The sequence below is a fragment of the Canis lupus genome, chromosome 6 (genome assembly GCF_048164855.1).
Source record: "Canis lupus baileyi chromosome 6, mCanLup2.hap1, whole genome shotgun sequence".
Classification (NCBI taxonomy): domain Eukaryota; kingdom Metazoa; phylum Chordata; class Mammalia; order Carnivora; family Canidae; genus Canis; species Canis lupus.
Window position 1 is genome coordinate 10448219 of NC_132843.1, and position 23657 is coordinate 10471875.

The 23657-nt window shown below is 37.5% G+C and overlaps 1 protein-coding gene and 1 long non-coding RNA gene across 5 annotated transcripts in view; one reads left to right on the top strand and one right to left on the bottom strand.

The window, feature by feature from the left end:
* DLGAP1 (DLG associated protein 1) overlaps window positions 1-23657 on the top strand; it is an 874662-nt gene that overhangs the window by 10387 nt on the left and 840618 nt on the right. Inside the window, exon 1 of one of the 4 annotated variants that reach the window (XM_072828891.1) lies at window positions 11541-11614. The exons of the other annotated variants lie outside the window; for them this stretch is intronic. The gene's annotated coding sequence lies outside the window, so the exon portion shown is untranslated. Of the gene's footprint in view, window positions 1-11540; window positions 11615-23657 lie in introns of those variants that run through there. 4 annotated transcript variants of the gene reach the window in all.
* On the bottom strand, window positions 8278-11462 carry LOC140634998 (uncharacterized). Its single transcript, XR_012032348.1, has 2 exons — window positions 11386-11462; window positions 8278-9114 (listed from the first exon to the last, which is right to left on the bottom strand). It is a non-coding gene; the product is annotated as an uncharacterized lncRNA (long non-coding RNA).

The window sequence follows — 23657 nt, forward strand, 5'->3', positions numbered from 1 at the left end:
TCCCTGATGATGAGTGATGTTGAGCATCTTTTCATGTGTGTTGGCTATCTGTATGTCTTCTTTAGAGAAATTTCTATTTGTGTCTTCTGCCTATTTTTAAATCAGATTATTTGGCTTTTTGGTGTTGTGTAAGTCCCTTTCATGTCCTTCTAGATAGTTTGAATGTTTTACCACAAGCAGAGATTTCTTTTAAAATGATTATTTCAAAGCCCCCTCTATCCTGGAAGGGGGGTCAAATCTCACCTGTCACACAAAGCATTTTATAATGACTCTAGTCCAGGATAAACTCTCTTCTGAATTCTAGTTGTATTTTTCTGGATCATTTACTCTCTGATTTACTTTTTTTTTTTTAAGATTTTATTTATCTGTTCATGAGAGACACACAGAGAGAGAGAGAGCGACCGAGACACAGGCAGAGAGAGAAGCAAGCTCCATGCAGGGAGCCCGACGTGGGACTCGATCCCAGGACTCCAGGATCACGCCCTGGGCCAAAGGCAGGCGCTCAACCGCTGAGCCACCCAGGCATCCCTGTGATTTACATTTTAGAACTTTTATGTGAATACTCCTAGATTTTAAGCTCCTTTAGGGATTTCTTGGCTTAGGCACTTATGTATTTCTCTAAAGCCTGAGCAAAGAGCCAAAAGAGTGGGTTTTCAATGGGTCACAGTTGCTTTTTCGATGATTAATAATTAGTTACTGGAGATGACATTGGGTGAGTGAGGATTTGGAATGTGAAGACATTGGGATTAGTAACATTGCTACAATGTATAAGAATTTGGGATAGGGAGCTAATTCTTGGTGAATAAATTGAGCTCTATTTTGTTTATGTTGATTTTTGAGACAATATTGGACATGTCCCATCAGCAACTTGGAAAACATTAAAACTGAGTTTTAGAAAATGACAAAATTGGGATCCCTGGGTGGCGCAGCGGTTTGGCGCCTGCCTTTGGCCCAGGGCGCGATCCTGGAGACCCGGGATCGAATCCCACGTCGGGCTCCCGGTGCATGGAGCCTGCTTCTCCCTCTGCCTGTGTCTCTGTGCCTCTCTCTCTCTCTGTGACTATCATAAATAAATAAAAATTAAAAAAAAAAAAAGAAAATGACAAAATTTAAGGTGTCAACTAGAGAGTTAACTACGGAAAGGTGATCAGCAGATTCATGATGCCAGCAGCTGTTAGGGATGTTCCCCCAACTCCAAGCTTGATTCTTCTATCCTGAGTCATCTAACTAGCTAGATGACTTTGGGCAAGTTACTTAATTTTTCTGAGCCTAGTTTTCTTATCTGAGAAATGAGGGTAACTATATTTACTTATCAGAGTTTTTGAAAGGATTAAATGAGCTAACCTATGTAAAGTATCTAATTCAATGGTGGTCACTTAATAAATGCTGTTATTAATAATGTATTTTATCTGTAAAACCTAATCTGCCAACTATCTTTTTACATCAAAGTAGCATCAAGAATTTTAAAAATACTTGTCTACTCATGAAGTATTTCTTCTCCTATAGAAAATTCCTAGATCTTCTTTTTTTTTTTTTTAAGATTTTATTTATTTATTCGTGACAGACACAGAGAGAAAGGGAGAGACACAGGCAGAGGGAGAAGCAAGCTCCCTGCAGGGAGCCCGACGCAGGACTCGATCCCAGGTCTCTAGGATCACACCCCAGGCCGAAGGCTGCGCTAAACCACTGGGCCACTGGGGCTGCCCTCTAAGTCTTATTTCATGCTCCTTTATTATCTGACCCCAGTGACAGCAATTTACTGAACAAGTTCAGTAATAGCTTATGTTTATTGAGCACACACTGGTATTTGTGGTCTTGCAGGATTTAACTTTCAGTATTGCCTGTATGCTCCATGTGCTACATCTATAGGGAAAGAAGTCCCTGTAGGGACTCTACAGCCCAGCCTCATCTGATAGTGTGAGGAGATTACAAAAATAATAATAATAATAATAATAATCAGCCATCTTTTTCTTCCCAAGGGGTGGAGAATTATGAAACAATTCAATTGTGAAACAATTCAGTGCCTTTCAAGCAACATTCAAAATGTGAATTTTAATTTACTCTGGTCAGAATACATATTTACTAGGCATATTACTAGGACAGGGAAAAAAATCCAAAGGCTAACCAGAAAGAGGAAGTTATGCTGGATCTGCACAGAGGAGCAGCTCCTTTTTTTTTTAAAAAAAAGATTTTATTCATATATTTAATATACAGAGAGAAAGCACAAACAGGGTGAATGCCAGGCAGAGGGAGAGGGAGAGGGAGAAGCAAGCTTCCTGCTCAGGGATGAGCCCAGTGTGGAGCTCGATCCCAGGATCCTGGGAGCTGAAGGCAGACACTTACCCACTGAGACACCTAAGCACCCCAGAGAAACCTCTCCTAAAGGTTCTGGTGAGCCCTGGGATGATTGTACATTGGCAGGTGGAGCACAGGTGTCTTCTTATTGCATCCACCTTCCCTGCTCCATGGGGTGTACCTTCTGCCTCCTGCCTTCTTCAGTCAGCTAGCTTACAGTTTCTCCTAGAAAGGGCTCAGCAGATGAAAACCAGTACAAATCAGAACTTTACTCATCAATTAGGTGGGGAAATTCCATTGTTTTTTCATCAAAGGACATGTTTCTGGGCAGTTATAGCTAGATGATTTGAGTTTTATAATTTGTCAATCTATTAAGTAACACAATATTTTTTATTTTTATGATTTAGGTTTAAGATTTTTGTTTTTTAAAGATTTTTATTTTTATTTTTTTTTACTTGAGAGAGAGAGCAATGAGTGGGGAGGGGCAGGGACAGAGGGAAAGAAGAAGCAGACTCCCTGCTGAGCAGGAAGCCCCATACGGGGTTCCATCTCCGGACCCTGAGATCTTGACCTGAGCCAAAGGCAGATACTTAATAGACTGAGCCACCCAGGTGGCCCCATGATTTAGCTTTAAAACCCCATAGAACATCATACAAAATATTTTTTTCTCAAATCTTTATTTTTTCAGGAATTCCTTTTGGGTAGAAATGTTGGCACACATCAAGTGGCTTGATATACGCTTCATAGAGAGATGATAAAGTCACATTAAATGTAATTTAAATGTTGGCAATACTAATTTACAGTTCTAAGGTGTGTTCCAAAGATGTACTTATAAGATGAATATTTTTGGACATCAAACAGGATTATCCCATAGAAATGGTGCTATCTAATGTAACTGACTTCTCAAGTTAAATTTCTAGAGTATTTTTGACCCATTTTCTACAAACAGTATTACTCTAATGAATACCACAACTATCTAAAATTCAGAACTCGGGATCCCTGGGTGGCGCAGTGGTTTAGCGCCTGCCTTTGGCCCAGGGCGCGATCCTGGAGACCCGGGATCGAATCCCACGTCAGGCTCCCGGTGCATGGAGCCTGCTTCTCCCTCTGTCTGTGTCTCTGCCTCTCTCTCTCTCTCACTGTGTGCCTATCATAAATAAATTAAAAAAAAATAAATAAAATAAAATTCAGAACTCTATCTATGAAAAAAAGTAATTCTACGTTTTTAAAGGATTTTATTTTTAAGTAATCTATACACCCAACATGGGGCTCAAACTTACAACCCATGATCAAGAGTTGTCTGCTCTGCTGACTGAGCCAGCCAGGTGCCACAAGGGATTCTAAATTTTGACTGGGAACACACACTACTCCTTCTACCGCAGTTAGGAACTGCCTGCTTCTGCTGATGGTCAGATGCTGGATGATACTCAGGCAATACAGTAATATGGTTTCCATTGATCCAGGACCAGAATCCAGTGAGGGGATAAGGAAACCAAAAGTTCTTACTTATTGGCACTAATAATTGTTAAATGTCTACAATTATGTAAACTATTTCTCTTTACCTAAATTTGAATAAAGGAAGGAAGCTCAAGAATAGATCAAGACAGGTGTGTTATTTATAAGTTAGATGTCAGTAGATTGGGAGTGATAAGTAGAACTGTATTTCTTTGTACTTAGGTCATTTTTGCCAGATATTTTTTCCCTATGCATTTCAGATCCTAGAGATGCCCACTATTGGATGATGGGAATTCCCAATTCATTCATTCACTCATTTAATCAACAACAATTTATTGAAGAATTAGTATATGCTAGGCAGTATTCTAGGTGCTCTGAATTCAGTGCTGAACAACAAAGGCAAAAGAGGCATGCCAGTTGAGGAATTTGCAATCCAGTGGGAAGAAACAGACAATAAACAATAAGCATAATAAACTCTTCATTTACAATGTTAGAAGGATTGACAGCTATGAAAAAAAATTGGATCTGATGAAAGGGATCATTGAAGTACTATTCTTTGATAGATTTCTGATATAGAAGGAAATGAAGTTTTTGTTTGTTTGTGTTTTAATTCAGACCTTCACTTGAAATGTTCTAGCTTTAGGATTTGACAAGGCTCTAGGAGAGATGTGTGATTACCTTCCCTGTTGTGTCATTCTTCATCATTTCTGTTTTAAAATCTGTGTGTATACTCCTCAGACAATAGTATCTACCATATTACATGGTAGCTAGTTGTGTTTTTAAGTCTCCCACTAGACTATGAATTATAACATAAAACATGTTTCTTACAAACTTACCTTCCTTCAATAATACTGCTAGTAATAACAATAGTGGTTATATATCTTAATCAATGCCTGCTATGCACTAAGCACATTATGCCAACATTATGTGGAAAGTGATATGGTTTATAGAATATCTTCTTAGACCATAGAACTACCATGGGTAGAGCTGATAATTGTACTGAGGTCTGTTAGCACGAAGTTCTTTTTTTCTTTGTGTGTTTTGTTTTGTTTTTCATTAGCACTGGGTTCTGTACTCCCCTGGTGCCTAACCCAGTGCCTGGTATTTGGTTGGCATCCAAGAAATGAAGAGTGAAATGGAAATCAAATAAGCTGTAATATTGTGAAACTCATAAGTCTCAAAAATGTGTCTCCAGTTGTCTGCAAATTATACCCTTCTCTTGTTTTAAATTGTTTGACTTCACAGCCTAGCTGACCCAAGAAGTGGTTATTTGGAAATTTCTTGAAGTGACACACTTTGCTTATTTTTCTTTAATTTCTTCCTCCTGTTTCCATGTATCTCATATGTGACGAATACAATAGAAGCAGAATTACTTTTGTTGAACTCACTGCCCTCTAGTTTGAAGGTGAAACTACTTTGCCCTATAACATCTGTTATAATAAAGAATCTCCAAGGATTCTTTTTTTTTTTTGGTACCTGCTTCAATGGGTTCTTTCAAGATGCAGGCATTTTGATGGCTTCAAGAACCAAGTGCATAAATAGGTTGTGATTTGGCTTAACATTTGCTTTCTACCTGCTTCTTCCTACTTGTCAGAGAAATTTTGTGTGACAGAGGTGAATCTCAGTGGGACCTTCTAGGGGTGTGACCATCTGCTTGCTTTGAGGAAAATCAGTCCCTTCTTTCCAGGAAAGGGTCTGTTGGCTGCAAGAGAAACTTGAGCTGTCTGCTTCCTGTTGAGTAATCTATTTGAAAGGATAAATGAGAACATTCCTCAAAGACAAAGAAGTACAAACACAGAGGAGCTCTTCAATAAGGACTGCAATTTAGAGAACACAATTAACAAACCTGACACATCTTTTGCAAGGTCCAGATTAGGACTTTAGTGGCAAGGGGAAACAAAGATGTTAGATCATCCTCCTAAGATAGCTCTGAAAGAAAGAGTTTATTACTTCTTGCTTCTTAGGATTCTTTGCATTTCGGTATGATGGGATTAAAAAACTTACAACTGAATAAATATGCATTGGTAAATCAACATTGTTAAATCCTTAACTCCAGAATAAGGTGACTCAACTGAACTATAAAGCAGTAGAATGCTCCTATAGTTTTTTTTTTTTAACTTTAATTTTTTAAGAAAAAGGTAAATTAGTTGTATAAGTACCGACACAGGGTTTTTAGCTCAGGTCAGTTAACAGAAGCTGAAATGTAGTTGAGTACAGATAAAACTGAATGCCTTTAATGAAGTCCTTGCTGTCCTGATAGTGTCACAGACAACAAATCATTTTATAAATGAAATATCATAAATCTTTCTTTCCATGTTTCTATATAGATTATTTCTAAGGCTTTTGTTCAGAATTTATATTCCTGATCCCAAATGCATTTGAATGTCCAATTGACATGGGACATAAACTTAGTGAAAGTTCTAGACAGGTACTAGTAAAAACAATGTACTAATAAGAATGCATTAATTTGTTGAAGGCAGAAAATAAATGGCTATAAGCTTGGCTATTTTTCAATCTACAAGTGTCCTACATTGAAATTTGAATTCAATTTATATTAGACATCTTCTTAAAATTAATTTGTATAGACATGTATGGAGTATACATGGGTCAAAACATTTTATTAGAAATCGTATAATTGAAATTGAGAAGTTCACATCACACAATTACATATGTTCAGGTAAAGGTGTAAGAATAACATTTTCAAAGATATTTTGTTCCATCTGTCTGTAATTTTGCCTCACTCCTACTCTCAACTCCTTTTCACATGACTGCTTTTTTTTCCTCATTAATGCCACTTATGACTACATTTGATAAATACTTCAACCTATCCCCATTATTCTCTTTCTCAGCATTCTAGCATAGAATTTCTTAATAAATATTTGTCAAATATTGCTTCTTTTTTTAAAAAAAATATTTATTTATTCATGAGAGACACAGAGAGGCAGAGACACAGGCAGAGGGAGAAACAGGGCCCCTACAGGGAACCCGATGTGGGACTCAATCCCAGGACCCCAGGATCACAACTTGAGCCAAAGGGAGACACTCAAGCCACCCAGGTGCCCCTGTCAAATATTGTTTCTTAATAAAAGTTCTTCCAGAAAAGGAATATGAAGCAAGAACTCAATAATTTAAATTTCTTGCTTATAATAACAAGGCATGTTTGAATACAAAGTTTATGTCATCATTAGTTGAATAAATGGAGTTTAAAGTTTTGGTTTTTAACTCTGAGTCCTACAAATATGTCAACTCCTTTTGAGTTGTTTGTAACTCATCATCAAAAATAGAATCATCCCTATTTCAGTGAACTCACAGACTAATGAGAAAGAAGGTTAATAGGATTCAATTCTTTGAGGTTATTAGGATGATGGGGTGTTAGATGTTGCTAAGGCAGTACTACACAGGGTCACTAACTCAGCAAGTGAGTATCAGGGGAGGAGGGTTTCTCAGAGATGGGGATCAATGATGCAAAGAAAGTGGTGGGAAAGAAGTGCTATAGCTCTTTACTGAGCCTTTTATGGCAATTCACAGGAAGCTCCTTCTCTTCCTACCATTACCTTGCCAAAAGCAGTGCTCTGTGGCATGTAATGTGCACCTCTTTCACCTCGTTCATCTGTTTATCCTTTTGTCAACTGACAGGGATGATCATGTGATTTTGAAGTTCTTTAAAAATACTAATATGCACTGTAATTTTAGATAAGACTGGTGTTCTGTGGAAGTTTCAGTGAAATATGTAATATACACTGAAGTTGAATGACTTTACAAATCATGTGATTATAATGATGAATTGGCTAGAGACCCAGCAGTTAAATTTTGAAACGCTAGGAAGCCTGTGGAGGAAGATTGAGTATGTTTTATGTAAACTAGTAGGTAGTAAGTGTAACAAAGGAAGCTGAAGCTGAACTACATTTCTTTGGGTAACTATGGGATATATTTTTGGACAAGGAGCCTGATAAATGTGATGAAGGGACAATGGGAGGATGAGGGCAATGGGGTGGTGTTGGGGGTAAGTAATGCAGTGGTTTTGGGGATAAGTAATGGGGGAGTCCTGGGGAATAACTAATGAGGTGGTATTGGGAGTAAGTAATGGGGTGGGGTTGGGGTCAGTAATGGAGTGATGTTGGAAGTAAATAATGGGGTGGTGTTGGGGGGTAAGTAAGGGGTGGTATTGGCAGTAAGTGAGCACTGGGAGGGAGCATGAGATATTTTAAACAGTTGTGTGGATTGAAAATCTTGGGAATTAAATGTCTAAGAAGGATTTGTAGAAGTTTTCTATATCATACACTATGTAGAAATCCTACAGAAATATATACGTTATTCTTCATAATTTCTGGAATCATTTTTTAATCCATCAGATGGAACTGGGCTTTAAGCATTACTGCTATGTAATAAGAATGTAATACTAATAAGAATGAATAAATAAAAAAGTTATGACTACTTTAAAGGATCATGGGCTGAAACATCACAGCTAGAATGATTTTTAATAGGGAATTAAAGTGATGTGGGACCTATTAGGTGCTACCATCAGTCTAATATTTCAGAAACATTTATTGGTGATTTTTTGCCACGTATTATGCTTGATACTGTGGTAGAAAAGTACCAGGTCCTGGAGAAACCAGTATATAAGCAAAATTTGGCAATATGTTGTAGTAAGTACACAAGAGATACTGGTAGAACCAGAAGAGGTGGTATGTAAGTAAATCTTCCAAAGGAAGCCATGTAAGCTTTTGAGTTGTTTTTTGAAGGGGACAGTCCATTATATTGATGACAAAAATTAGCCCTAGTGAAAGGAAATAAATACCCTCTCCCTGATAATTCCTGTTTCTCTACCTCAAAATATCTTCCAACTATATGAAGTGGGCAATTCAAAGGTTCTAAGAAGCAAATAGAAATGCCATTTCAGTATTTGATAATTTTAAAACCATAATTACTGTGCAAGGAAGGGAAATTGGTTTTAAACAAAAATCAAGATCATACTAGTATGGTATATTATTTTAGATCTTGTTAATTGATAAATTATTTAGTAATTCTGAAAAATGCAAAAGAGGTTGCAAATGTTATCTCAAGATTCAAGCATCTCACCCAGCTTGCATGTTAATAAGGGACCTGATTATTTTCCCTGTCTCTAAAGTTGCATTAAAAAAATCTTTGTCAATGTTTTAGTCAGTCGATATTCTTCATAAGATTTCAGAAATGAAGCAGTCCATCTGTTCCTAGAACACTGTCATTTCTCGGCAACTTTATTGGATTTTCCTCTTGGCTGCTTTATTATTGTTTTGGAAAAATTGTTTTTCTTCTATGTCTTGGTGACATGGATGGAGAAAACCAAAGTCTTCCTTCCATTGTTAGAGGTTGTTTCTTTGTTGCCTAAAGATAAATTGAACCTTTTATAATGGTTTATAAATTATTGATGATATTCCCTAAATACTTTATTGGCATAAATTGGACTTTGATTGAATAGGAACTGTTAGTAAAGTGCTTTAGTTAAACATGATCATGATTAGAGTTCATGAATTTAAACTTATAGGCCTAAAGAAAGAAGCTAGCTCCCCTTCAGAAAGTTGCCTTGCTGAATCCAAATTAAGAATTAATTTGCCATCATTTAACTCTATGGGTCCACGTAATCATCGACCTTGCCTAGGTATTGGAATCATCTAAAAAAGAAAAAGAAAAAAAAAAAAAAAAAAGACTGATCTCAGGTTCTATCCTAGACTGCCTCAATCTCCATCTCTAGGTTAGGTTCAGGTATGAGCATTTACCAAGCTTGTCACATGAATCTGGGGCACGTCTAGGAATAAACCTGGATGGCCAATAGCAGTGGTTCTCACAATATGATCTCTAGGCCAGCAGCATCACATCATCTGGAAGTTGTTAGAAATGCAAATATTTGGGCCTAATTAGGACTTAATGAATCAGAAACTGAACCGTTGGCCATTAGGTTGCCACCTCCAGCCAGGTACTGCTATTTGTATGTCTCTGCCTGTAGGTCTCAGACAGTAATGCTTGGGAACTGGCTCTTTTTATAAGAAGAAAACATATAACAGATCACTGCTTGAGACAAGAGCTTGTTAATACAGTCTCCTTAACCTGGACATGTTTGTCTACCATTTCCCTGGGGACTTGCTACCCTGACAACTTACAGGAATATTTCTCTGAGCTCCTGACCTTTTCTTTGCTACCAAAATAATCTTTTACATTTTGCACTTCTTTGCTGATTGTATTGGCCATTTTTGTTATAGTCTACTCATTTCTAAACACCTCAATTTTGATACCCCCATGTGCACCTCCTTGGCTTTGAGCTACTGAGAACCCCTGAAGTTATTTGTCCACTTACAGGCTATCCTCAGCTTCCCTGGCCTCACTTTCTGAAGCTGTGACCTGTTGCTAACCCTGCTTTGGGGGCTATGCAGTTTAATCTTTTCATGTACTGGGAGAGGGGAGTTAAAAAAAAAAAAAGAATTCAGAAATTAGGCAGCTTCCATTTCTTCAGAATTACATTTTTGTAGAGTGATTTTATTACTGTGATTAAAGACTCATGAGTTTGTAGAGCATCTGGAGCAATTGCATTCAAATATTACCAAAACCCTTTCCAGAGTTAAATTATCGATGCAGCTAAATCATGGTAATCTCACATCAGTGCCCTCCCTCCAGTGGTGTGGGGATTGACAGATGACTGAATATGGCCAGCCCTTTTGTGACCATTTTTAACTCCTCTACTTAAATTTCCACTCTCTTCTATCTTGTACAGCGTTTTCTGGGACGGTAGGAATTATCTTTCCTGAGCCCTATTCTCTCTTTTTCTTTTGTACTGTACTACCTTTCCATTATTTAGAATTCTTTGCCAGTATTTTTATGTGACTATTTTGCATTTCATGTACCTTATACATCTAGTTGCACAAGCCAGAAATCTGAGACAGTTTCTGAGGTAGCCTTCAAGTAAGTCAAAATGAGGTAGCCTCCACTTTCACTTCCTCACGTTCACTCATCAAATTCTACCAACTACCTACCTTTCTCTCAAATAAACTTCCCTTCCACAACCTGGGAACCTCAGCCTACCTGGTCACCTTCGTCATCTCTTTTCTCTGCTAATCTAAGAGACTCCTTAATGTCTAATCTAGGTTGCCTCCCACCCTCCTCCAAACTGCCCTCTGAAGTAATATTAGATAAATCATTTTGAAATGTTTTTATTTAGCCAACTTTCCAAATTAAATCATTTTGATGTCTAGCCCTCCATGACCTGTAAGATAAAGTTGCAACTTAGTGTGGCATTTGAGCTGTTATAACCCGGTCAAGTGTTATTTTCTGGCCTTAACTCTTAACACTTGCCTACTGTCATGTGGTTTTATGCCTCAGGCCATCTTCTCTGTCATTTCCTAAATGATGTCAATGATGTCATGTTTCTCTTTAAGTCTTGCCCCTGTGGTTTCCTCCCCTCAGGCCATCCTTTCCTGCAAGGAAGTCCTTTTTTTTTAGATTTTATTTATTTCTTTCTGAGACACACACACACACACACACACACACACACACACACACAGAGAGAGAGAGAGAGAGAGAGAGAGGAAGAGGGAGAAGCAGGCTCCATGCAGGGAGCCCCATGTGGGACTCAATCAGAGGTTGAGCGCAAGGCAGCCCTCTTACCAGTGTTCAGGACAGATGGAGGCTTCTGCAGCTTACCTGGAAGGATTTACAATACCACTTCCTTTGGCTATCTCATGTGTACCTATTATGACATGTTGCAAAACACCTATTATGACAGGTTGCAAAATGTTGCCACCATGCTAGTTTCCCAATGAGCAACCATGACCTAGTTGAGAAGATCCAGCTTCTTACAGGACCATCCGAAGAAGCATTCTTCCCCTGAAAGAAGGTTGGGAGTAGGAAATATGACAGGACAGTATGGGAACAAACACTAAGTATGGGGAACCCAAGGATGGTGAACTGGGGGATGGAGTCCTAGCTGCATGAAAAAAGGAAAGAGACTGATGTGTAGACTAGAATAGAGACACATCTAATTTGGGCAGATTCAAGAAGAATAAAGGCTTAGGAGAGAAGTTCAGAAGACAGTATAGCTCAAAAAACAAAGCGAGAGAAAGGAAAAAGTAGAAAGTTAGTTCAATTATCTTTTGTTGCTTAACCAGTCACTACAAAACAGTGATATAAAACAACTAATTTATTATGCTTGCAGATTCCATGGGGCAAGAGTTAAGATAGGGCATAACACTCTTGTTGGAGAGACATATGTAGATGAGCATCTTTGATATGAAGCAGCGGAGGAAAATGCTATCGTATAGGGACATAATACTTTGGGGGTAATAAACAGGTTTTAATTCATGAATTAGAAAATAGGATGGAGAAAACTTTATGAAAGAGTTACCTTCTGGGTTGGGCTTTGAAGGAGAAGTTACATTCAAGGTTTGAGTGAAGAATGAAAGGGCTGAGTATGTTTAGGCAGTGCGTAATTTGTGGTAACTGAAGCATAGGGTGTGTGGCCAGACATAGATCCTAGAGAAGTTTGGGAGCATAAATTAAAGAGTTTGATTTTATTAGTATTATGCTGCAAAGAATCAGTGATTTTTTTTTTAAAGATTTTTTATTTATTTATTCATGAGAGACAGAAAGAGAGAGAGAGAGGCAGATACAGGCAGAGGGAGAAGCAGGCTCCATGCAGGGAGCCTGATGTGGGACTCAATCCCGGGTCTCCAGGATCAGCCCCCGGGCTGAAGGCAGTGTTAAACCGCTGAGCCACCCGAGCTGGCCAGAATCAGTGATTTTTAAATATAATTAATTAATTAGCAGAATTGTCTCTTCTAGAGCCCATCTGGATTTCATCACTAGCATATTTTGGAAGTGACCGAAGAGGGAATAGATGAGAGTCAAGTAGATGTGTAAAGGGGGATTATGTCCTCAAATCTCTAATAGGTAAGATGCTTTAAGGTTCTGGTGATGACTCTGGAGTAAATGGTCAAACTGAGGAGAATGATCCTTCCTCTGTACACTGCAGTGTCTTTTAGCATACTTACTTCCTTGCTTGGGACAGGAATCTAAGCTCTGTGAGGGCTGCTATATATATAGAAGCTAGAACAGTGGCTAGTATATTAGTAAATGTTAGGTTAACACATGAATTAGAGGATTTTTTTTATGTGTATCTGTCATATATAGCCATTTCCCTTTAACCTCTTCAGAAACATGGTATTCCTGGTAGAACTAGGTGGTTTTTGGAAGTTTGGTTTTGGTAACTGATACCTACAAGCTATTTGAATGCTTTTTGTTAAAGAGTTGTTGATTAAGTCAAAAAAAGAGCTCCCAAGAACAAACTGAAATTATGTAGAATTATACTATGCTGGAACAGAAAATGTTTCCAGAGAGCTTTAGTCCATTTTCAGCACCTTATTACAGATGAATAAATTGAGACCTAGAGAAGTTAAATGACTTCACCACAGTTACCTGACTAGTAAATGTCAAAGCCAAGGTTAGGAGTAGGCTTCTAATATGCAGTCTGGTGTTGTTTTGATTCTATAAAGCTGTATGCCCCCTTTGATTTTAAAGTCAAATCTTAGCTTGAACTGTACGGAAAAAAAGAATCTCCATCTGGTTTTGCTGAATTTCCAAAGGGAGAAGCCACCTCATGTGGCTGTTGAAAAATTTAAATCCTAGAATGGCAGAGCTCAGGAAAGGAGAGGAAATTAGCAGTGTGGTGCAGTTAAATAACTTCACGTTTGAAAAGGCCTATGTGGATGCTCCTACATTTGATTAACTTCTTGTGGGCTTATTTTCCAGAATTGAATTCAGGTAGACTGGATTTTGTCTAGAGTAGAAGGCTCAGTGATTTATAGAATTATAAATATAATATATATTCTAATATATTTTCTAAAGAATATATAAAAAATACATAAAATATATTCTCTAGAAAAAACCTCAAGGATTGTTACCTAGGACCTGTATTTTCAGGTTGGAAATAGAGGATTCCTGAAGAGATTCACTAATGCCCCCAAGGTTTCAAAACTATTAATGATGTTATCAGAACTGGAAATCAGAACTCTTAATATGGGAGAAGTAAGTACTGCTTTTCAGGGATAAAATGCACGTGCTTAAAGGAAATATTTGAGTTTAAGGTGGTGTGTTTCAAAAATGTTTTATCTATTTTATTTTTTTAAGATTTTATTTATTTGAGAGAGAAAGAGAGACAGAGAGAGGGTGCACAAGCTGGGGAGGAGCAGAGGGAGAGGGACAAGCAGACTACTGGCCAAGCACGGAGCCCAACACAGGGCTCCATCCCACAATCCCAAGATCACGACCTGAGCTGAAACCAAGAGTCAGACACTTAACCGACTGAGCCACCGGTGCCCCAACAGAAGGACCTCTTTATGCAAAATAGGATACCACCAACCTGCTGCCGTGATGATAATATCATCATCACTCCATGTGCTGATTTCCTAATGTTTGGTCCCCTTTCATTTTCCACAATGAACTATTCTCCAAAGCTTTTCCTTCTTATCGTTCTCTTGCCATTTATTCTTTTACCATTACATGCCTTACTCCTAAACAATCTGTTTTTTTTGGCTTGCTTTTTTGAACTTTGTCAAAATGGCAGCAAAATATTCAAATTCTTCTGTAAGTTGCTTTTTTAAAATTTATAACAGTATGCTTCAAAAATCCATTCATGCTGAAATACAGTTAATATCTTTTCAGTCCTGTACAAATTCTGGCTTATGATTATTCCATCCATTTTTGTGTTTGGTTTGTTAGATAGTTGTTTTTGTCTGTATGTTTGTTTGTTTTTGCTCTTACCAACCAGTCTGCCACATACATTCTTATGCATGCCTCGTGATAAATCTGTGCTAGAGGCTGGGCTATGCAATGTGCCAGTTTTTCAACATAATACCCAGCTGTTTTAGGAAGTGGCAGTGCCAATTTGGAATCCCACAAGTGGTACATAAGAGTCCCCAGTGTTCTCAATCTTTGCCAATACTTAGTCTCACCAATCTTCTTAATTTTTTGCCAATCTGCTGGGTGAATATTAGCATTCACAGGTTATTTTTATTGTGATTTGTGGTCTATTATTTTTCCACAAGAAATACACATACAAAATTACAAGGAGATTCAAAAAGAAGACATTTTATAAATATTCATTTGAGACAATGATTAGGAAAAACACAACACATTTACATGAAGAAAATCTATAATATTTTTGTTAGAGGATATTTTCACACATTCAGAGTGATGGTTGTTGACAAAATCAGCAATAACACCTTCATGTTCATTAATATTTAATGGTGATCTTGAATCAATAAAATGAAGTTCAATTTATTCGTAGTTATTCATTTTATCCTCTGTTTTAACTCATCTTGGAAAATAATATAGTAAGAAAAAATATATATAAATTATATATGAATTATATATATATATAAAAGACACAGGATGAAATTATATATTCACTAACTTGATTATGTTGCAGGTTCTAGAAAAAAATAACACTACCTCTAAAAGCCATTTTGAGATTTTCACAATTTAATCTTTTTAAAACCCTCTTAGGTCCTTGGTTAAAAAGTGCTCTGGTTATGCCTATTGTATGACATGTATGTAGTGATGTGACACAGGCTTTCCTGGCTCATGTTATAGGTTAGGATTTGATATCGTGACACCCACTTTTTTTTTTCCACTTACTATTTTTTTTTAATTTTTTTTTATTTTTATTTATTTATGATAGTCACAGAGAGAGAGAGAGAGGCGCAGAGACACAGGCAGAGGGAGAAGCAGGCTCCATGCACCAGGGAGCCCAATGGGGGTATCGATCCCGGGTCTCCAGGATCGCGCCCTGGGCCAAAGGCAGGCACCAAACCGCTGCGCCACCCAGGGATCCCTCCACTTACTATTTTAATGTGGTGGTAAAGCATTGGAAACCCTAGTACCCACTCCCACCCTCCACTGAGTAAAGTAAAGGCACCTTTGCTATAATAACTTGTTACCAAAAATAGAAGAATACACTCAGAGAAGTGGAGCATCTTTTGATAAAGACCTGGTACATGCCCAAAATTAAATGAGATTTAATCAATGCCTCCCTCTCTGATCACAGATCTGTACAGTTTATATTTAGGGTTGGAAGAAAAGGTTGTATTTGTAGTATGAAATTATTTTGTAATGAGACATTGAACATTGGCACAACAAGATCATGTCAGACATTACATTTGCCATAAGGACCTGGGATGGTCACATATCAATAATCAGAAAGGATGAATTAGGAGGCCAAGTTTACTTTAGGATCCACTTGGAGTCAACATTTCCCCTACAATTTACAGTTGAAACCTGTGACCATCCCAGAGTATTTCATAAAAATGGATGACAGCAGTGAACCTTTTTTCTCTCTGAAGCTGGATTGAACAGGCCTAGTCACTCTTGATTCCTGTCCACCCCTCCTACTCCCTCTAGGTGGGTTCCAGCCTTTGGTGACAGCAAAGATCACAATCTAAATGTCAAGCTGTGAAAATTGTCAGAAACCAAGTCAACTTACAAAAGCTCCCCAAAGAAAAAGCTCTAATAATCCAAACTTCTTTCATTGCATGATGAGGCCCAGTAGAAAAGCTCAGGGTCTGTGGAGTCCCAAACACCTGTTTTACTTGCACTGGCAGATTTGCAGGATTTAAGAACTGACAAATCATAGCCAAGGATGTCCCTCTGGGTCCCACTCTTTGTTCATTATATAACCCCCTTCACTACTCCACCTCCAACCTTCACCCAAGGTGGACCTAACCCATCTGCTTGTTGTTCTGTCCCATTTATTTTTCTCTTCCTCTGCATGTGGTTTTTGCTCAATATGATATCAGTAGCATGGGAAAGCAGTCTCTCTGCTCCATTTGGTTAATTAATCTCCGACTGTGTCTGTGGCTCACCTTGTTCTTATGTTTACAAGTTTATAAAAACTCTGAAACTTTCCCTTCTTAGTTTTCTTTGTATGTCACACCAAACAATCATTTCCAAAATCCACTATATTAAGGTCTTCTATTTCTATGAACTCAAAATCCATAATACCTCAAACATTAATGATCTCATAGTCCTATATCGACAGATGATCTTCTGAAATAAATACATTTTGTATACTTCTGTGTTTTTTAAGATTTTGTTTATTTGAAAGAGAGAGAGAGAGAGAGCAAGAGATACATGAGTGGGGAAGAGAGGGAGAAGAAGACACCTCACTGACGAGGCACTCGATCCCAGGACGCTAGGATCATGACATGAGCCAAAGGCAGACACTTAACTGACTGAGCCACTCAGGCACCCCCATACTTCTGTTTTTTAAGATAATAATAATGGACTACTTTTACCAATAGCCAGACACTGTCCTCAACATTTTATATCAGTTAAGTAAATTACCATTTCCCCAAGATGAAAGAGTGGAAGCTAAATCAGAGAAGTTGAGTGACTTGTCCTGAAGACTATTCTTTTCAGAAGTGTAAAGGAAGAGAAAGTACAAGGAATGGGTATGGAGATACCAGGTTTAGTTTATCATTCAACTGATTCTTATCTGAATCCTGTCCTCTTCCCTAGAGAAGATGGTGGCTGTATGCCTGGCCCAAAGTCAAGGAAACATGAGAGGGATAAGAGATGAACATGGCAGCTTCCCTAACTTGGAGGTGCTTATGGGCTGTTTGATGAAGCAAGAGATAAACACATAGATAAATATAGAATAGGTGGTGCTTTTAAAGGTGGATTGTAAGGCAGTTGCTTGGGACTTGGAATACATTTTATGTCAGGAACTTTCTAACAATGGGTACTTCTTTTTCTTTTTTTTAAAGATTTTATTTATTTATTCATGAGAGACAGAGAGAGAGAGAGACAGAGAGAGAGAGAGAGAGAGAGAGAGAGAGAGGCGCAGACACAGGCAGAGGGAGAAGCAGGCCCCATGCAGGGAGCCCGATGTGGGACTCAATCCCAGGACTCCAGGACCACGCTCCAGGCCAAAGGCGGCACTAAACCGCTGAGCCACCTGGGCTGCACAATGGGTACTTCTATAGCTGCATCTGTAAATCCAGTTTGTCCCTTGACTCAGCTGAAATGCTGTTATGTTTGTTATGAAAATTGGTATGAGAAATGATGCTGTGGTACTAATAATTAAAGGAAGCAAACTATACAGTTGAATAAGACACAGGTTTTAATGCTGGTATCTGAAGAGAAGCTGGTTTAATTAGGAGTATTGGAATAGGTAGATGAAGCCTTCAGTCAGATTTCTGAATAGGACATTGGTGCTTTCAGGGGTTTTAGAGGAGGCTGCATGGGTTCTTTATCATGTTTAGTTTTACTCAAAAGCATATGGCTTTTCATTCTTAACTTGGTTGCATCCACATTGCTCTTAATACTTCTCAACCATTATTAGAGCTTTACATTGAATCATGAATGGAACAAAGAAGAACTGTTAAGGTCACCATGAATCCCTGACTCCCTGGGAAGTGTTTCACCTCCTACATACCTGGCCCTTGGTTTCCACAATACAAGGACCTAGTCCTGTATCTTCCCCAATATCTGCCTTCCTGTGTCCCCCCCACCTCCATACTACCTCCTTTCCTCCATCTGGAACTCCTGAGATGATTTATCTCTATTTTTATACCTAGCCTCTGCACTTATTTATACAATCCCCATGTGCTGCCCAACATTGACCATAAGATGATTGCTGCTCCCACTTTCCTTGAAGTAGCAATATTTGTACTTGTCATATCCCACCCTTACCCATTTTTCAAAATCAATATCTAATTGACATAAAACATTATATTAACTCAGGTGTGTTATATACTGATTTTATAGTTGTGTGTATTGCAAAATAATTACCACAAAAAATCTAGCTAACAGGTGGGTGGTGTTTTTTTTAAAAGTTTATTTATTTTATTTGTATAAGTAATCTCTACACACAACATGAGGGCTTGAACTCATGACCCCAAGATTAAGAGTTACGTGCTCTTTTGACTGAGCCAGCCAGGTTTCCCCAATATAATTGTGCTTTGATTTGCATTTCTCTGATGATTAGTTATATTAAGTACCTTATCATGTGCCAATTTCATATATATATATATTTCTTTTGTAGTAGGCTCCACACCCACTGTGGAGCCCAGCATGGGTCTTGAACTCACAGTCCTGAGATCAAGAGTCAGATGCTTAATTGACTAAGCCACCCAGGGACCCCACCAATTTCATATCTTTTAACTTAATGTCATAAATTTCCTCTTTCGTTGCGATGTGTTTCCTTCTGATCAGTGCTACTCAGTATTCTTGAAGATACTCAATCACATGTTATTGGTTTTACATAATTTTAGAACTAGTTGGGTAGATTGGTATATATCTAAGGGGAAAACACGATAATTTAACAAGATCTAGAATATATTGAGATCTTATCCTGGCCTGAACACATGGTGCTTTGCTAAGTATGTTATGTGTATTATCATTTAATTTTTACAATGCATGATATAATGGTATTATTATCCCCATTTTATAGATACAGAAACTGAGGCATAGAATTGTCCATGATTACAGAGGAAGTAATTTATGCAACGCATAGAGACAGAATACAGGCACAAGAAGCCTCGCTCTAGACCCAGCATATTCATCACTAGTCTCCACTTTCTTATTAGTACACATATTTCATACATATTTCATCCTCTTTAAATCCTCCCTGAATAAGATGGGTTTTTAAATTTTTTTTTACCATTATTATTTTTTTAAGATTTTAAGTAATCTTTGTACCCAACATGGTGTTTGAACTCACAATCCTGAGATCAAGTAGCATCCTCCACTGACTGAGCCAGCCAGGTACCCAAAGATGCCTTTTTTTAAAAAAGAAATTATTTATTTATTTTAGAGATGGGGAGGGGCAGAGGGAGAGAAGGAGAAAATCTCTAGATGACTTCCTGCTTGAGCCCTACATGGGGCTTAATCCGACAGCCCTGAGATCACAATCCAAGCCCAAATCAAGAGTCAGACTCCTAACCAACTAAGCCACCCAGGTGCCCCCTCCAGATGGATTTTTAAAAAATATTTATTTTTAAATAAATAAATGTTTCTTATTCTGAGAATATGGGCAAAAAGTAGTACAAGAATTCAAGAGCAGAAGCTATCATAGCCAATATTTATATTTACAAAGAAAGATGCTTGTGGACTTTAACTCAAATGCATGAATGGGTCAGGACTTTCAAATGATATATGAATACCATTTAGGGAGAGATTTTTAAGGAGAGCACATCTGCTTCTACATTGGCCTCAAGTCATGCCATACTGATTTCCTAAATGCTTTAAGAGTGTGGCGATGGGAATTAGGGTGGTGGGGGGACTAGAATTGATTGACAGTTAATGTGCATATGGAATGTCAGTTGAATTGTTACATGACTAAGCCAACCATCACACCCTGATCCATTGAGAAGTTTTACCATATCTGTGCTTCAGGGTTCTGGGTGCTATAACTTTCCTTTGCTATTGCTTTTCCCTGGAAGATAATATGATCTTATCCATTTTGTAGGAAAAATACTGGGTCAATGCAGTTGGATATTACAGGAGGTCATAAAAATATCTATGGTTGTAGGGTTCCTGCCCTTAAGGAATTTACTATCATGTCAGAGAGAAAAGACTGGTGCAACCAAACTCACCCAAACTCACTAGGGGGGAAAATTAGTAGAAGACTTTATGGAAGTTACTATCAAACCATTATAGTATGATGGTATTAGGAGGTTGCAGATGTGGAGAGGAAAGGAATAGGGTTGTCCATTTTCCTTCCAAACTTCCCTCAGTGAATCTTATTGTTTAGGTTACATGAAGGCAGTGGTCAGGTCCACCTTGGTCACTACAGTGTTTTCAGCACCTGGCATAATACCTATCCTTGTAGCAGATGTTCAGTAAATGTGTGAAGGCATGAATGAAGAAGCATGTGGTCAGAAAGATACAGGGGGATGGTTGATTGCATGCCTGAAAGTAATGTTGAGAGAATTGACTATATTTTGTGTCTTTAAGTAGAGGGGTAAGCATCTGTGGCCCGGGTTCAATTCTATTTGCAAGGCTGTGTTAAGTGTGCCCTGTCTTAGTGGCTGTGCCATTGAGCCAGTCCCTGGGAAGTGGAGCTGACACCTTCCTTCACCTTAACTTCAGCAGTGAGACAGAAGGTGCCTGAGCTCAAATCTGGCTCAAATTAAGAGCATGAGCATGATTAGTCACTGGTGTCCAGCTTTTGTACTTGTGGCCAAATATGAAACAGATTTACAATTGGGTTTCAAAACAGTATACCATATATTGTTATACTCAAATATGAATTAACTGTGTTGCTGACTATCTTGTAGTAATGATTTGTGAAACCATCTATTTTTTAAACTTAATACTTGTGCTAGTTTTGAAAGATTTTCCTAGATTTGGAGCTTGAGGAAGGAACACCAAAATTAAATACAATGCTCACCGAAGAATATATAGTTATGTTTAATTTCCCTGGACACTTGCATGGAGTTTGTTGAGTATTAGGCATTACAAATGTATTGGAGTGAATGGGTAGCTGGACATAGCTATATTTTAGATTTAAAAGAAGTTTTTTCCAGTAGAATAAACAATAGCAGTAAATGTTAAATCCATGCTGCTAGGGTAATCTACCAATAAATTGGTTTTGGGAAAGTAAATGGAGAAAAGGTGACTATTTAGTCGTCAATTTCACCAGCTCTTGTATTTGCACTTTCCTTCCAAAAATAAAAAGGAAAAAAAGAAAAAGAAAAAAGTCTTCTAAGAAATAAATACTTAAGCAAAACTGCTGCTTACTTTTTCTTTTTTCCAATTTGTGATTAATAACTTTGTGCTTTCAGATATGCAGTGAATTGAATCAGAATCTCACAGAGAACAGTATGCTCAATATTTGGTCACAGTTTGAAGGCATCCCCATATGGTTTTAGAGAAAAACTAATTTTAAGAGAATGCAGTATGAATGACTAATTTTATCTTTGAAATTATTAAAGGTCCCTCTATCTAAGTGACCATGGTCACCTGTATTATCTTCATATGAAGTGTGCATGAATTTAAATGTACAATAAGAATTTGGATAATAGTAAAACTGGGAAGATGGTATAACAACCAGAAACAGAAGAGTTGGATTCTAGCAAATGTGTGTTAATGTTTTAAGCTTTCTCCAAACTGGAATGAGGATTCTGGACTTCTGGGAATGGCACCCTGCATGTTGTCAACTCAGTTGTTTTTCTGGAATCAAGTAAAATTAGACATAAGTTTGCTTAGATACTCTTCTGACCTGCATGGATCTTATTGCATCCTTTTAGAACTCTCCACTAACCTCCCCCAAGTGCATAGTATATTTGAATGGCTTCAAATTCTCTGCCCTCTTCTTCCCTAGGCATTGATAAGGTCTCTTCTGGCCACCTCCCACTTGTTGCTGCCTCACACTCTCAGGGTCCCATGATATATCACCCTTTTCAGATTATCTATAGATGTCGTTCTGAGGTGAACAACCTTTTAAGAATCCTATGAACTGACACAGTTGAAACAGGTATTTCATGATTAGCATCTGTGTTAGAAAAGGTTCATTGCAGAAGCACTAATTTCTCTCAATGACAGAGATGTGAATGAACGTTTCTACCCTAGTTTTCCTATCAGACGTTAGAATACTCTAGCAACTTCTATTGATAAAATATGAATTTGGAAAAAATTCCTCTTAGGTAATTTATGATGTGAACAAAGTTGAATTATTTACTATATTTTGTTGTAGAAGGCTGAGAATTACAACCTGCAGTAACAGTTTAGGGTAACCATTCTTGTAGCTTGATGTGAAATGTTTTGCATTTAGTAGGCAAACAGTCCTAGAGTGAATTACAAAAAAAATTAACAACCTAATCATTTTCAGTTGTTAAATTAACTGTGCACTACTTCTTACCTTAGTATTAATGCAAATGTTCTGCTATGAACACTGCACAGTTTCCATTATTCATTTTATGGAGAGCTACATGAAGTTCTCCATAAAGCCTTAAGAAGACATTTTTTGATTAATCCATTTTCCAGATGAGGAAGCAAATACCAGTGGAAGTGAATATTTATTGGTTTTGGAAGAATTGGTGGATCACATTTAATGATAGCAAAAGAGCAATTTCATGATATTTTTTAGGTTTAAGCTATAAAATATACTCTGTACCGGTAGAACATAAAAGATCATTCTTTTATAAGTTAAATATAAATCAAATTAAATCTTGAAAAATGCATTTTGTGGGCAACCGTATCAATAATCACGACACTTAATAAGATTAGAGTTTCTTCCAGAAACAATTAAGTTTCATAATTTATGTGTGTAATTTAAGTTTATAGATGTAATTCATTCACAGTCTCATTTACCAGGCACACATACATAATTGGCTTTTAAATGGCTTGTAGAGTATACTTACAGCTATAGGCTAGCTTTTTCTTAAATAAGGAATATTTATTATACTCAGGAATAAAATTTTTATTTGTTATAAATAGATGATATTAGTATTAATATTTTATATAGGTGGTTCAAATTGTGACATTTGGACCTTGTAATATTTAGAAAACATATTTATGAATTCATTCATATATATTTATATAGTTTTCTTTTTTAATCTATCAGAAGATAATTTCTGGCCAAATTCCAATGAAATATCTGAATGTTTAAGAACGATTATAGGGCAGCCTGGGTGGCTCAGTGGTTTAGTGCCGCCTTTGGCCCAGGGTGTAATCCTGGAGACCCAGGATCGAGTCCCATGTTGGGCTCCCTGCGTGGAGCCTGCTTCTCCCTCTGCCTGTGTCTCTGACTCTCTCTCTCTCTCTCTGTCTCTCATGAACAAATAAATAAAAGCTTAAAAAAAAAGAACAGTTATAAATATATTTTTGAAGAAGAGTTAATACATATCTAACAAATGAAGTCACATTTTGATTGTTTAAAA